The following is a 15,289-nucleotide window of genomic DNA, read 5'->3' as shown; positions in this document are numbered from 1 at the left end:
ACATTATTTACCCAATCCGTTTCCTTTCACCATCTCCTCTCTGTGCTTCCAGGTTAATGCTACAGCAATTACCTGTCTTTCCCACCATCTCAGTATTCCATACTGAAATGGAAAAAGTTTCCTTGTCCCCCTCGCAGGGCATGCGATGGAGATGTGGCTCGCTTCTTCAGTGCCCCACTGCTCACAACCCCTAGGGAGAGCAGGTAGATGGGCAGATGACGGAGAGTGTGGGCTCCGACTCCACCGCAACCTCTAGGGGTGAATGTTTACAGCTCCTGAAGCCCCAGTGGGCTTGTTACAGTGTGCCCTTTTGGTTTCACCATCTGTAGGCAGCTTGGGTTAATCAGCTCAGTTCGATCCTCTGCCTTATGGCAAGGACAGAGGACTTTCTGTATCCTGGCTTCTTGCCTTGGATCACACGTGGATCACACGTGGACTTGGAGGATGGGTGCAAAATTTTTTATTGAGTGGTGGTAGCTCTCAGTGAGGTGGATGGGGAAGCCAGAAGGGGGATTGAGTGGGAAGGTGGTGGTTGTACCCTGGAGTCAGGCAACCTAGCAGCAGCGCTGTCCTCTGACCGCAGTGGCCAAACTGTGCGTCGTTCCTCGGGTCCATGGCTTGCCGGCATCTGCCAGTGCCTGTCGGTGTGTTCTTCTGCCAGTGTGTTCCTCTCGATGTCCAGCTGCTTGTGTGTCTGCCCTCTACAGTCTCAGGGTTTCATAGGCACAGGATGGGGGTGTGGGGGGCCAAGGTGGTCTTGGAAAATGCAACATTTGGGCAGGAAAACAGAAATACCTGTCCTTACCTAGGTCCGTGGGCACAGGCCCAGGGGTGGCAACCTCACTAGGGACTCCCGCCTTCTCCACTCATCACTTCCTTGCCCCCCTCCCATATCAATACTATCTGAATTTATCATCCCAGCCCACATAAAGCATTCTCATCGGTGCCTTTACTATAAGGTGGTATCCCCATAAAGTGGGCGTTCTCAGCAGCCCAAAGAGGGGGATCTGGTCAGAAGGGACTCTCATTCACAGCCAAAGTTTTGGAGCGCTTCTCCCTGGTGACGGTTAAGAGCTAGCTCCTCTTATGACTGATGGTGGCTTCTCTATCCTCTCTGCAGTTCCCTGGAATAAGGAGTATCGACACAAGGACATTTCTAGATAAGCATTTTTCCTGTTGTCTCTTTAAGAGTTGTAGAGCTTCCTGGATGGACATCATGCCGATTGCCCCTGTCCTGCCTTCTTTAACCAGATCTCTGCGTTTACCTCCTTCACTGCACATCTCTGGGAGGGATCTGGGATAGATATTGTGTTGAAGCTAAAAGTAAAAGGCAAAAGTAGGGGGAAGTAATAAAAAAAAAAAAAAAACATTGAGTCTAATCACAGTAAGTTTTCGTTTTGAAACTATCTGAATGTAGAATGAGGAAATAGTGAGGAGTGTACAACTCATAGTGACCCTAGGCAAATATATTTGATGCTTCTGCTGTTTGTACCTGAAGGGAGTGATTGATGCAGTGCAATTGGAGATCACTAAACTAGATGAAATAAAGAAATCTGACAATTTGACCCAGATTTAATAGCAACTTTAATCCTTGCTGCAATGTAACCTGAGAAGCTTTCAGTGACTCCCTGCTGCCTACTCAACTAAGTTGAAGCTTTTAGTTTATCCCAGGCCTTCATCCTCTCTCCTTGAACTGTTTTGCAGTTCTTATCTCTCTTGATTCCCCTTATATATATATATAGTTTCCTGAAGCCAAACTTGAACATCACTAATTTTCTTGAGTCTGTTTCTAATCCTCATCCCACACAGGACCACCACCTCAGTATTTTGCCTCATGATGTTCTTTCTGCCTTGAATAATTTCACTCACCATCACTCCATATTGAAATTTGACTTATTTTTTTTAATAGACCTCATTTTTTAGAGCAGTTTTAGGTTCACAGCAAAACAAGATGGTGCAGGGACCCCACTTAGAGCCCTCCGGATCCCCCCAAGCATGAAAATAAAGGAAAAATCTTTAGTCCCTTCAAGGGAAATTCGAGGCACTTAGATTGGAATTAAACTCCAGGCACCTAGACTTGGGAAATAAGTGAATAACCCATTAAGCATGAAGGTATTTAATAATAAACTTAATACCCACTCAGGTAAAGTAGTCACAAGATGTTTGGTTCCCTATAGAAGCTAAAGATAACATCTTAACATACATCTTACAGTTGTTTTTCAGAAACCAGGACCCCCCACCAGATGGAAAATGCTGACTGCCGTCACATAGATCTCAGATAAAGGGGAACTGAGGACTGAACTCTGACAGTTGTTCTTTGTTTTAAATTTCTTCTGGGGGGCCTGGAGAGAGTCACACCCCCAGGCCAGACCTTAACGTTCTTTTCTGCTGACCCCAAGACTTTAGACAAAGCCTCGCCTCCTTAACCAATTGCAAATCAAAGAATCTCTGAATCCACCTATGACCTGCAATCCCTTGCTTCAAGATATCGTGTCTTCTTAGACCAAATCAATATATAACCGCCACGTATTGATTTATGATTTTGCCTGTAACTTCTGCTTTCCTGAAATATACTCTTCCCTTTAAAAACCCTTGCTTGTAAGCCATTGGGGATGTTGGATCTCAAGCATTAGCTGCCTGATTCTCCATGCTTGGCATTCTGCAATAATTGCCTCAGTTTCTCTCACTGCAAATCCAGGTGTCAATATTTAATTGTTTCTGCATGCTGGGCAAGCTGACCTAAGTTTAGCGTGGTAACAAAAATCGAATGGAAAGTACAGGGAATTCCCATGTACACTCCGTCCCCACACACTGCACAGCCTTCCCTACTATCAACATCCTCCACCAGAGTGGTCCATTTGTTACAATTAATTAGCCTACCTTGACACGCCATCACCCACAGTGCACAGATTTCATGAGGGTTCACTCTTGTTGTATATGCTATGCGCTATAATGACATGTATCCAGTGCTTCAGTATCATACAGGATAGTCCGCTGCCCTGAAACTGACTTATTTTTCAGATCAAAAACAAAGCCTTCCTTCTTTAATTCAGCATTCATTCAGTAAGCCTTTAGTGAGTGCTGACTCTGTGGGCACGAGGGACACAAAGCTGAACAGGATCCAGACTCTGACCTTAGGATATAACAGTGGAGCAGGAAAGAGAGACAGAAGCATGATACAGTAACTGTGTATACAGTATACGATGACACCTTGTATCCAAGAGAACATTAGCTGGAACAAATATTCCCTTAACAGTTTCCAAGTATTTTTACTCTTTTACACACACTATAACTTTTGATCCATAATGTAATCTGCCTCTTGTACTTTCTATCTGGAAAGGGAATGATGTTTCAGATAAATGACCAGCGCCAGTTCCTAGGCTGATCTCCCAATATCAGTGAATAAATTAGTCTTTTGAAATCAAAAGCATTGGACTGCTAAGTCCTGTATCTTCTGAACTGACACACTAGTCTTGGAATTTAGCGGTCCCACCAATAAGCCTGGAGTTCCAGGGGGGCACCTCAATCAAGGTACAAGACTCCCTTGAGACCTTTCTTCCAGCTATAAATATGTAAGGAAACCTTTGAAGTTTACTGCCACTACAGATTCCCTAGGGGACATATGTTTATGCAATCAATATGTAGATAAGTGGAAAATGAGGGTTCTCCATCAACGTGGAGTACTGTAGAACTGCGATGAAGCTGAAAGAAAATCTGACTTTACCAACAAGGTACAGAGGGCTTGTTAGCTACTTAGCTTGGAGTTTAAAGGAAGGCGGTTTCATTAGTCTTTAGTCTTGCTTCTCAGATCTCTGCATGAATCACAGTTCCGACAGAGCAAATTCCAGTAATTTCATTTCAGAGTGAGTCCCTGACTTGCTCAAGTCCCTTCTCAACCTGCTTAATTGCCACCCCCTGGCAAAAGTGCCGCAGCCTGCCGCCACTTTCCTCACACTTTATGAAATCAAAGTTAAATGGATGGCCCGTTAACATTCTTGGTGTTCACTGCAGAAAATATATACCTCTAAAAGAAAAGAACTTATAGCATGGCAAAAAATATTATCTCCCCTACTAAAGACCCGAATTACTGAAACATTGTGGCCTAAAGGGGAAATTTTGGTGAACTGAGGTAAACGTCATGCTTTGAGAATAACCACACCCGAGGCTGTAGTTTTATTAAAATTTCCTACTTAACTTTGATCTGTAAAGTATTCTGGTGAAAGGCCTGGAATTTTGGACCCTAGTAACCAACTTAAGAGGGGTTTGTTTTATAGACTTGGAAGAAGAGCTTCTTCTAAGGGGGTTCTTCATCACGGACAGGGTCTCGCTTTTGTCTCACAATTCCATCATGCAGTCGTGGCAATCACACAGCCAAAGGGTGTTCCATGTAACAGTCTTTGAATGATGATCTAGCTATTGGCCAAACCAACTGTGCATCTAGTAGATATACAGCCTAGTGCATGCAAAGGATATTTTAGAGCGTACAGTGAAGAGAAGCAGTGCTTGCAGAGAGCATGCCACCCGCTGCCCAGTATCAGGCAGGACATGAGAAGCACAGAGAAACCCAGGCACCACCTTTGACTCCAAATCTGACAGTCCAGATAGTAGAAGCTTCACTAAAATCTTGAGTAAATATTACTCTGATTAAGGATCCTAGTAAAAATGGCTACTCTCTTGCTCGTTAGGAAAGTGTGGATTCCGTATTAGAGGAGGTGGGCCCAGAACTGAGCTGAAATTGAGGAAGATGTTGCAGTGTTTTGAATGGAGGTGAAAGAGATTATAGCAACCTTATGGGAATGCATGCAGACCAGACTGGGCAGTAAAGAAGATGATGAGAAAATTAACTAGAATGGAGAGAGAGCCATAATAATCATAAAGAATGCTTATATGGGATAGTGCTTGCTATGGGCCAGGCATTGTTCTAAGAACCTTATACATATTGAATTCATTTAATCCTCACAGCAGCCTTATAAGTATATGCCAAACATACTCTCCTTTTCAGGTGGGGAAACTGAGGTCAGAGGTACTAAGTGACTTGCCTGAGGTCACACAGGTGATAAGTAGCAGAGATGGGATTTGAAACCACCCCACTGGAGTGAATGCTCTCAGCACCCACGTGACACTGCTTCCCGGAGGACCAAGAGCAGAGAGGTACAAAGAGGCTGTTAGAGTGGATGGCGGAACAGCAGCCAGATATCACATGCGACCCCAGGCGGGCTGAGAGCAGAGAAGCAGCAGAAGCATTCTGATTGCTTAGTTACCCTAGGGGGACTCAGGAGGACAGTGCCTTGGGAAGTTTTCTAAGAGCCCAGGCAGGTCCAAAGAGTAGGAAAGGAAAGATTCCAGGATGCAATCTAAGATTTGTGGGGAAATAGCCACTGGTCTCCCTATTTCTACTCATTCCTCTCTACTTCTCACCCCTACGTTTTCTTTCCTTCACAAAGTCTTATATTTTGCTTAAATAGCAGGGGCACTAGTTTTCTAACCAAGAGCTCTGACTCATATTTCCATTCATTTTAGGAGATAAACGAGAAACAATTATACCCCTGGGAGATGATTTTTAGTTTTTATTTTAAATTATTTATTTTTTCTGGAGACAGGGTCTCACTCTGCTGCTCAGGCTAGCATGCAGCGGTGTAATCATAGCTCACTGCAACCTTGATCTCCTGGACTCAAGCGTCCTGCTGCCTTAGCCTCTCAAGTAGCTAGGAGTACAGGAACACTACCACGTCTGACTTATTTTATTTTATCTTATCTTATCTTATCTTATCTTATCTTATCTTATTTTATTTTATTTTATTAGAGGCAGAGTCTTACTGCCCAGGCTGGCCTTGAACTCTTGAACTCAAATGATCCTTCTTCCTTGGTCTCCCAAAGTACTGGGATTACAGGCATGAGCCAATGATCTTGGTCTCCAGTTGGCTTTAAATCTGTTGGATCTAGGTCTTAGACAAGCCTGGTGAGGAGGGACTGAGACCTAGAAACTCAATAGCCCTTTGCCAGGAGCAAGTTGGAATAGCCCCAAGGTGGACTGGGTGGGGAAAATGGTAGAAAGCAAGGCCAGGTGGGTAGAGGGTGGCTCTAGAGGCCGGCTACTGCACAAGGGACAGTCCAGGCAAGTGGTGAGAAATTGGGGACCCCAAAGGTGGTATCATGTCACGTAGGCAGGGCATGGTGACAGGGGCACCCAGCAGACAGCAGGGTCAGCAGGGTTCAACGTCTACAAAATCTGTCTACAAAAGCAGACTCTCTTTCCCCAGGGAGAAGTTTTTGGAAGATAGGAAAGTAGAACCTCAGCCTTGGGGAAACTAAAGACTGGGCAGACTATCAAGAAGGAAACTCAAGCCTAGGAATCAAGGCAGGGGCCACTTACCAGAACCCTGACTTAAGATGGGGGGGTTTGTCATGAAAACAACACGGGAGCCCTGTTCGTTTAACCGAGATTCTAGTGAGGTTGGGTGACATGAAGCCGGTTGGATCACCTGTGTGGCTGAACGGATGTTGCAGGTGACCACAGCCGCAGCTGGAAAAGGGGTTTTTAGGAGCAGCATCCCAGGTAAGTGGATTCCAGCGACTCTTCCAAGACACGCTCAGCACATCACACAGCCCCTGCCCAGGAATGCAGCTGCAGCTGACCCAGAACCCAGAAATGTCCACTGGCTGCCTATGACCTCTGGACTCAAGGAGTAGGCGCGGAATCAAAGGCTTCCCTGCCGTGGGAGGAGCCCAGAGGTCATGGGTGTGAACTCCCTTGGCTCTAGTTGGGCTGTGGTGGGTGCAGGAGTTATTTCCTTCCAGATGCTTCTTCTGTGATCTGAGGATTGGAGGAACCGTAAACCTGAACTTCAAACAAATAAACTGGATTTTTGAACTGGTGCCTTTTTTTAACCTTATTTTTAGGGACAACAGGGAAGATGCCCAGATGGACTCGATCTACTTCTCAAAGTGTGGCTGTGGGGCACCTGATCAAAATAAACTGGACGACAACAGGTTAGGGACCTGGACTCGACTGAACTGGAAGCTCTGAGAGTGAGGCCTAGGAAGCAGCATTTAACACCCGTGCTGCAGGGGACGCTAAGCCCACTCAGGACAGAGAAGCTTGGCTTAGGGAGTAGGCACATCCCAGGCCACCACACTGATGTGGTTCCCCTTTCACCTGTTCCTCAGTCCAGGCAATGGAAATGCAGGGCAGTTCCGCCACTGGGAGTGACCCCACGCCTGGGGTGAGTATTTTGGATCGGTGTTTCCGCTTTAGCTGCCAAATGTGAGCAATTCCAGGGAGCCTGTGAAGTTCCCTCTACAAACCGCATCTGGGGAAGCAAAAGGAATCAAATTATCCCCACTTAGCTCTGCATTAAATAGAGCTCAAAATATTTCCCCCAGATCCACCTGTTTAAGGGAGAAGCATATAAATAAAGGCTATTGTTTTCACTTCCACCCACTTCCCAGTTTACATCCCTTTCTGGGGCGATGCCATCACAGATGTTGGAGACATGTAGAATGTCACGAAAGCATGAATACTGATGTCAGCTGATGAGAGGGAAGTGATTCTGCTGTTTCCTTTCTTTAGGAACTGAAGCAGGCATTGAGAGAAAGCATGAGCATGGGTGTGTGTCATGCCTGGTGTCCCAGGCTCTCTCCCCGTGCTTGGCATGTGGGGAGAATCGGTGAATGCGTTCTGGATTAAAGTAGAAGGAAAGCTTTGTGTCATCTGGGGCTCCAGAATCCCACACTGGCCTGCTGCATTGGCAGGGTATAGGGTGTCTCAGTCCAGAATCACTTGGCACAAGAACTATTCTTCCTAGCTCGGGGCAAAGTGGATTTATTGGAGGCTACAAGGGTAGCTCAAAGAACCCAAGGACAGGGCATGCAGCAGGCCCCATATGGGACCACAGCTGGGATCTGGAAAGTCAAGGACGGGATATGTTGAGCCACTTGATCCAGGGCTGCTGAGCTCATCTCTGCATCTCTGCCGCCATCTTTCTTATGTGTGTGTGTCTCTCTGCAGACACAATGTCCTCAATTCTCTATGGAGGATCCAACATGGCTGCCCACCTCCCACCCATCTCTGTGTTAAATCCTTTCATATTTTAAGACCCCAGAGGAAATTATGTGAGTCGCTTGGTTCAAATTCCACAAAAGAGGATGAGAGAGGCCCATCTCAATGGGGATGGGGGGAACTCAGTGTCCAACCTGGGTTCAATCAACTCTAGGTTGGGGCAGGCTCCCTCTTCGGTCTATTGTCTGTAGAGGACTCCCTGAAAAGGGGTCTGGCAGGTTCTGAAAGAAGGGGACGAGCAGTCAGAGGGAGACACCTGCCTGAGAAAGTGAATAACATCTCTTGAGCACTCACATATGACTGCGATGCTCAACAGAGCCTACACCAGTCCTGGCTGTCACCGGCATCTCTTCATAGAGGAGAGGCAGCCAGTCTCACACATGTTAGAACACGTGTTGCTCTGTAGAATAGAACATCATGTCATATTACTCTTTCCTCCCCATCACTCTCTCCTCCCTGCAGCCTACCCCCTCTGTTGGATTGTGCTAGACACTTGGAAACCTGGGCATGGTCTGAAGTAGGGCTTGCACCCTTTTTTAAATCCCTGAACATAGCTTTAGGACAAAGGTTTATGTGTCATTTTCTTTTTGGCTGAGACCCTGCTACGTTTTGTTACAAAGAAACAGAACAGTGTTTTAAAACTGCAAGTGATGCCCTTCCCAAAGTGACCATCCATGGCAAGTGCTTGCTTCTGCTAATTCCGGCACCGTTGGACCTGCTCCCATGGCTGGAGTCCACACACACTGGAGCCCACTGAGCCGGATGAGAGTCAGGAATGAATGGAGGTCGGGTTCCATTGTACTCTCCCCTGCGCAGAACCTGTCATGGCCATTTGGTTTGTGTTCTGCAGCCTCGGTGTTTCAATATTTTATGAATGACACCTTCCAAAACTTGCTGGCCCACTCTGAGACCGCCTGCCTCCCTGACATCCTGATGTACTCTCGGGAAGGGGCACTGCACATGGAGAAGCCCAGATGGTACTGGCTCCCCTCCACTATCTCCAGTGCCTTGCCAAGCTAGACAAATGCAGGTTTCTGACCTCATGAAAGTAGGGTTATTAGGTATTTTATCTCTCTGTGGAACATTTGCATGCTGCCACCCGCCACCCCCTACTCTTCCATCAGTGATGACCTCCACTGACAACATGCTAACTGTCAGTGCCTGACCTCCAAGGCTACCTAGAGCTCACGGGCCTTGATGAAGCGTTCACTCCCATTCACTTTTCAGCAGTTATGGACATTTCTATAAAAGAAACATGCCTTCTAGTGGTAGTCGAATTTTACAAGGCTTTTGCAACCACAAGGCTTCAGAACTGCCCAGCATCTTGTGATGAAGCCAATGCAATGGACAAAATGTAGGATCAGTGTTTCCCATGCCTTCCCATATCCCCTGAGTTCTCTCCTGGAGCAGGGCTGCCTGCCCTTGGAAAAGATCCTGGCCACTGAAGCACATGTGGTCCTGGCATCTGAGTACAATCCAGAGAGGGGTCCAGAGCTTGTTTCCAAAGGGAGTGCGCCCACTCCAGGGGTGCACAGTCCCAAGGGCAAGGGAAGAAACGTTAGAAAGTCGCTAGTTTTTTCCTATCTTCCTGCTCTACTGACATTGAATGTACATAGTGAGAGTTGCACATGTATGAAATTAATTTTTAAATTTTGCTTCTTTGTCTCTGACGGAGAGCAAGATCCAGAGCACTTGGAGACGAGTGTTTCAGAGCAGAATCCTGGAAGCAGAGTTTGCTATGAGTCTCAGCTCTGCTGCTCTGTAACTGTGTGGCTCTGGGCAAGGGGCTTATTCCCTCTACATCCTCATTTCCTCATTAACAGAGTGAACTTGGCAGAAGACCCTTGCTCATGAGACTGCTGTGGGGATGACACGAGATGGTACAGTGTGAGCTCAGTGCCTGGAACACTGGAAGCCCTGGATAAACGTCAACTGTTGTTATCATTGTTACTGTCAGGTCAATTCCGCATCAAACAGCAGAAGCTGAAGCTCTCGGGATGACTCCCAAGCTCTGCTGGAGGCTATATGTGGAACTTCTTCACCCATTTCCAGTTCCTACTCCAGGGTCCTTGAGTTAGCGTGGAGAGTCCAGTGAACACGTACCTTTTTAGGAAGACTGCCCCATCTATGTTTTAATCCAAAAAAAAACCCCAAAAACAAAAACAGACATTGTCTGCTGGCCACACTTCTATGGACCTCCTGTCTGGTCCCACCTGGAAGTGGGGTTGGTATTAAGTTTCAGCACAATGTCTCACAGCTTGGATGCTGACCCCAGAGGGGAACCCACAGACTCAGAATAGTTATCCTGTGTCCACTCCTTGGGCCAGCCCACATTTGTCCCATTACAATAGCATTAGGTGCGAAGACAGACACGCAGGCTGTATGGGCAGGGGAAGCCCGTCGTACATGAGACCTGCATTGGCAGGATGTGCACCTGATTGGCCTGGGTGTTCCTCTGGAGTTGGGCAGATCTGAGTTTATCTCCAGTCTTCCCACTCACTGGCCGTATGGCTCGTCAAACTTATTCCATTTCTCTGTCCTAGTTGGGATAGTTCTGCCTGCTGTAACAAATGAACTTCAAAATCTTGGTAGCTTGGCATAATAGAAGTTTACTTTTTATTTGCATTTACATTTTAATCCAAGTGCTCCTGGTTGGAGGACAGCTTCCCTCGACACCCTGATTTGGGGGATCAGTCTCTCTGGTCTTGTGGCCCCACCATCCCCGAGGGCCTCTGCATCTTCGGCATCCAGCGAAGAGATGAGGCGAGAGAAAGTGGAGAAGGATGCAAGGAAAGCTGGGAAGCGTAGTCCTTGGACAGGCAGCCACTTGTCAGAGCAACTGAGAACTCTCTTCTAGAAAGTGGGGACAAATTCTGGTGGAAAGTAACCTAGCTGCCACACTTTGTAGGCCACAGTGTCTTCATCAGTACACTGGGGATGATGACAGTAAATGAGGATCCTGCAATCACAGTAAGCTGCTGCTGTTAGGATTAGGATTTAGACCGTGCTATCATCATTTGCTGAAGCTGAAAGCAAAGCAGCACCTTGAAAATGGATCCAGGTTCCTTTGAGGGCTGACTTCTGGATCTTCAGCAGAAATTCAGATGCACAGCCTTGGTCTGAGCCCAGAGCTCAGTTCACCTGGCTGTTCTGTTCTCCCACTATTTCCCACCAGGATGTGCCTCACGCAGTTGCTCCACACTGAACCCCCACACCTCCCCTTCCCCGCATCTTCATCTCTGGCGCTGCAGTCCGAGGACCTGAGTCCTGGCCTCAGCCATGTGTGTGCAGCTGCAATATCCCCAGCCCTCCTGGCTTTGCCTCTAACTCGCCTGGACACAGCCCTGCCCTCAGGGACAGACCCTGTAGGACACAGGCAGCCAGTTCATTGAGATGTGTGAATTCAGTAGGAATTCAAATGTGACTTTTTTTTTGGTTCTTATTCACTCCCTTCAACTATGCCCTTTCCCATCACTGAATGACATTTGGGGCAGATTTTATAACATTCTATTCACTTTCAGTAACTGAAACAGCCCAGGCCTATTTCAAGTGTCTATTTATTTCATATCCAGTTCAATGACCAATTCCTCCTTCCCCCACCCTCCCATGGGCCAGGCTATAGCCAGGAAGCCTTGGTACAAAGAGCAAAGGAGGCTGCTCTCCTCTCCTACCTACCTCTCTCTTCCAGGTCTCTCCTTCTTTCCAATTTGCTTGGGAACAAAGGATTTGAAAAAAGACTGTTCTCCCTTGTATATCTGGCTGCCTCCACTCTGTCCCTGGCCAGGACGGCTCGCCTGAGGGTGGGGGACAGGTGCTGGCTGGCATATAGAGCACACAAGGAAGATCCACCTTACTCCCCCACTTCCAAACCCCTCTGTTCCCACCCTCAGCACTGCCCCCACAGCCTGTTTCTCCTGGGGTGCTTGCTCCCACAGTAGACTTCGCCAAAGGCACACTGGTGAGTCAGTCAAACCAGTGACCTCTGCAGCAGCTGTGTGTCCCCAGGGGCCCACACTTGGCCATGCCCATCTGTGGGAGCACCAGCGGTCCCAGCCATGCCTCCTTTCTCTACTCTGCCCTTTGCCTCACGTCTCCTCTCCACCTGCTCAAACAGCAAGTCTGCTGCCCATGCAGATGTTCATCCAGCTAAGGAAATGCCCGTCTTCTCTTTTGGCCAGCAGCCTTTCCCTGGGAGGAGTTCCCTGTTTACCCTCCCTTGCTGGGGACAAGGCAGAGCATGGCAGGGGACTTGGCCTGACAAAGGACACAGTGAGATGAGTCCTTCAGGGCAGGGCTGCCGGGAAACAGCCAGAGCTGTGCTGGAAAAAGAACAGGAGACAATGACAATTGATCGAAGCCTCCAGCCTTTCCTGGGAGAGTTTGGCTGTTTCTCTGGCCCTGTCCTGATCTTCCCTGGCCTTACCTCTGTCATCCAACCGGATCTGCAGTGCTGGCTCAAATTGCTACTTGAAACCAGGGCCAGACCAGGCATTTGGGCACCTCTGGCGAGCTTGTAAGTTGACATGCCATCAGAATAGGGCACTTTAAATGTTTGCACAATGAAAACTTACTGGGACCAGAGAGAAACAACAAGCAGATTTCCTTTACTATTCATTTTTCATTGGCCAAGGAATTCGTGTCCAAAAACATTTTTAAATCAAAATATCTCGTAAAACATGCTCCATTGTTTTCAGTAATTCTCCTTCTCTTAAGATCTTTTTCCTGTAGTTTCTAAAAGGAGGTAACTCTTAGGAGGCAAATACAAGAATTTGAAATATAAACAACAAAACTCATTCTTAATTCATAACACCACATTATACTTTATTTGTTTCCAAAATCTCAGCTGACCTCAGCTGTCAGCTTTTAGCATATGTAAATGTACGTGAGCACAATTAATGCTCAGAGGAGGATGGGAAGTCTACCTAAGTGAGAAAAATGAGTGGACTCTCTCTTTCCTCTTTTTTCCTTCCTTCCTTCCTTCCTTCCTTCCTTCCTTCCTTCCTTCTTTCCTTCCTTTCTTCCTTCCTTCCTTCCTTCCTTCCTTCCTTCCTTCCTTCCTTCCTTCCTTCCTCCCTCCCTCCCTCCCTCCCTCCCTCCCTCCCTTTTCTCTTTCTTTCTCTCTCTGTTGTCTTATCTGCTTGTTTTGTTTGTTTGTTTACTTACTCCAGGTCTTACCATGTCAGAGTAACGTCATTTATACCCACACAGTAAGGTGAGGAAGGATTTGGGGGACCTGAGTTAGCCAGGTTGATACTGGTGACAGTTTTGGGCCATCAGACAGCTGCCCAGCAGGCACATCCCCTTCTTTATCTGTTTTAGATGAAACTTCCTCCCTTTCCTTCCACTCTGGCTCCACCCTCACCCATGACTCTTCCTCTTCCCTCTAATTCTTGGGCAACTGTGCACAGTCTGGGCATGTCTCCTATGATGAGTTCCTGAACCCATTCTTGCTACTTCAAAAGCTATAAAGTGTGTATTTGGGAAGCAGAAATGTTGTATACCTGGATTCAGACTGGTGCCGCCTGAATCCAGGCTCGGCTTCCTCCTAGCTGTGTGGCCTTGACAAGGCATGTAACCTCTCTGCACCTAGGCTCAGTCAGCTGTATGGCAGGCAATAATTCCCTGGCAAAATTATCCTGAGGATCCCAGTTAGCACAGGCACAGTGCCTGGCACTTAGGAGGCTTGTAGTGTAATCACTTGACAGATTTTTCCTGCCCACTGCACAGACAAAAAAGGTTGACTGAGAATGTGGTATTGCAGTCAACAGTTTATTTAATGCAAGGCCAGCCATACGGATGAACAGGAGTTATCACTCAAATCAGTTTCCCTGAAGGCTGAGATGCTAAGGTGTTTCAAGGATGGTTTGGTGGGCAGGGGACTCGGGAATGGATGCTTCTGACTGGTTGGGGATGCAATCACAGGGGTGCGGAAAACAGCCCTCATGTGCTAAGTCTGCCTCTGGATGGGGGCCACAGAACTGATTGACTCATGAGTCAACTCAATGAGTCCAGGTAGGGTCAGTCAGTTACCAGAATGCAAAGGTCTGAAAAGCATCTCAAAAGATCAATCTTAGGTTCTACAATACTAACGTTTTCTATAGGAACAGACCTCTGGCCACATAACTCCTTAGCAATAAGGGTTTATAGAAACTACGCCTATGTTTTAGCAGAATTCAGGCCTCTCCCATAATCCTAGTCTTGTGACCATTTTTTTTTTCATCTTTCAAAGGTGATTTTGGCTCCCAAACAAGAACGGGAGCAGCTTTAGGGAAGGACTATTTTCACCTTTGCTTCAAAATTAAATTATAAACCAATTTCCTTCATGGTTAGCTTGGCTTATACCCAGGAATGAGTGAAGACAGGCAGCTTGTGAGGCTGGAAGCAAGATGGAGTCAGCCATGCTAAGTTCTCTCACTGTCATCATCTTTGCAGAGGCAGTTTCAGCAACATATGGGTATCACTCTTCTTATGAGTTCTGTGGTAGTCTTCTTTGAAAATAATATCAAAGTTCCTCTCTGTTTATGTGACAATCTGAGGCTCGTAGGCCTATGATTGCGAGACATCAGTTCTTATTTTCCACCTTCAGTAGTTATTGTCTCAGAAAAGTCAGGTCAATCCCTTTAAGTGGAATGAATAATAAATGGTTTCTAGTTGGTGTGAAATGTGGATAGGGACCCAGTGCTGTGCACACCACCCAGAGCCCCATCTACTGCCCTGATGACATCATGCCAAACACACCAAAGGAGAAGGGAGACAGAATTGTTGGAGCCCCACACTCAGGATGCACACACAATGGTTAACCCTTTACCAGCTGTTGGATCTTGGGCAAGTCACCCAAACCTGTACACCTCATGTCATCATCTTTAATGCCAACTTTTGTGAGGATTAAATGAGGTGATGGATCTGGAGTGCTCAGCCCATGTCTAGCTGGCAGTGTCCCCAGGGCCCACACAGGGAGCTCTGATGCTCAGGAGCAAACCACACCTCTCCCCAGGCTTTTCAAAGAGGAGCTGTATTAGTCCATTTTCATGCTGCTGGTAAAGACATACCCGAGACTGGGTAATTTATGAAGAAAAACAGGCTTAAAGGACTCACAGTTCCACGTGGCGGGGGAGGCCTCACAATCATGGTGGAAGGCAAAAGGCACATCTTACCTGCCAGCAGGCAAGACAGAATGAGAACCAAGTGAACGGCTTTCCCCTTATAAAACCATCAGATCTCGTGAGACTT

The sequence above is a fragment of the Theropithecus gelada genome, chromosome 1 (genome assembly GCF_003255815.1).
Source record: "Theropithecus gelada isolate Dixy chromosome 1, Tgel_1.0, whole genome shotgun sequence".
Lineage (NCBI taxonomy): Eukaryota > Metazoa > Chordata > Mammalia > Primates > Cercopithecidae > Theropithecus > Theropithecus gelada.
This window is presented reverse-complemented; position numbering follows the sequence as displayed.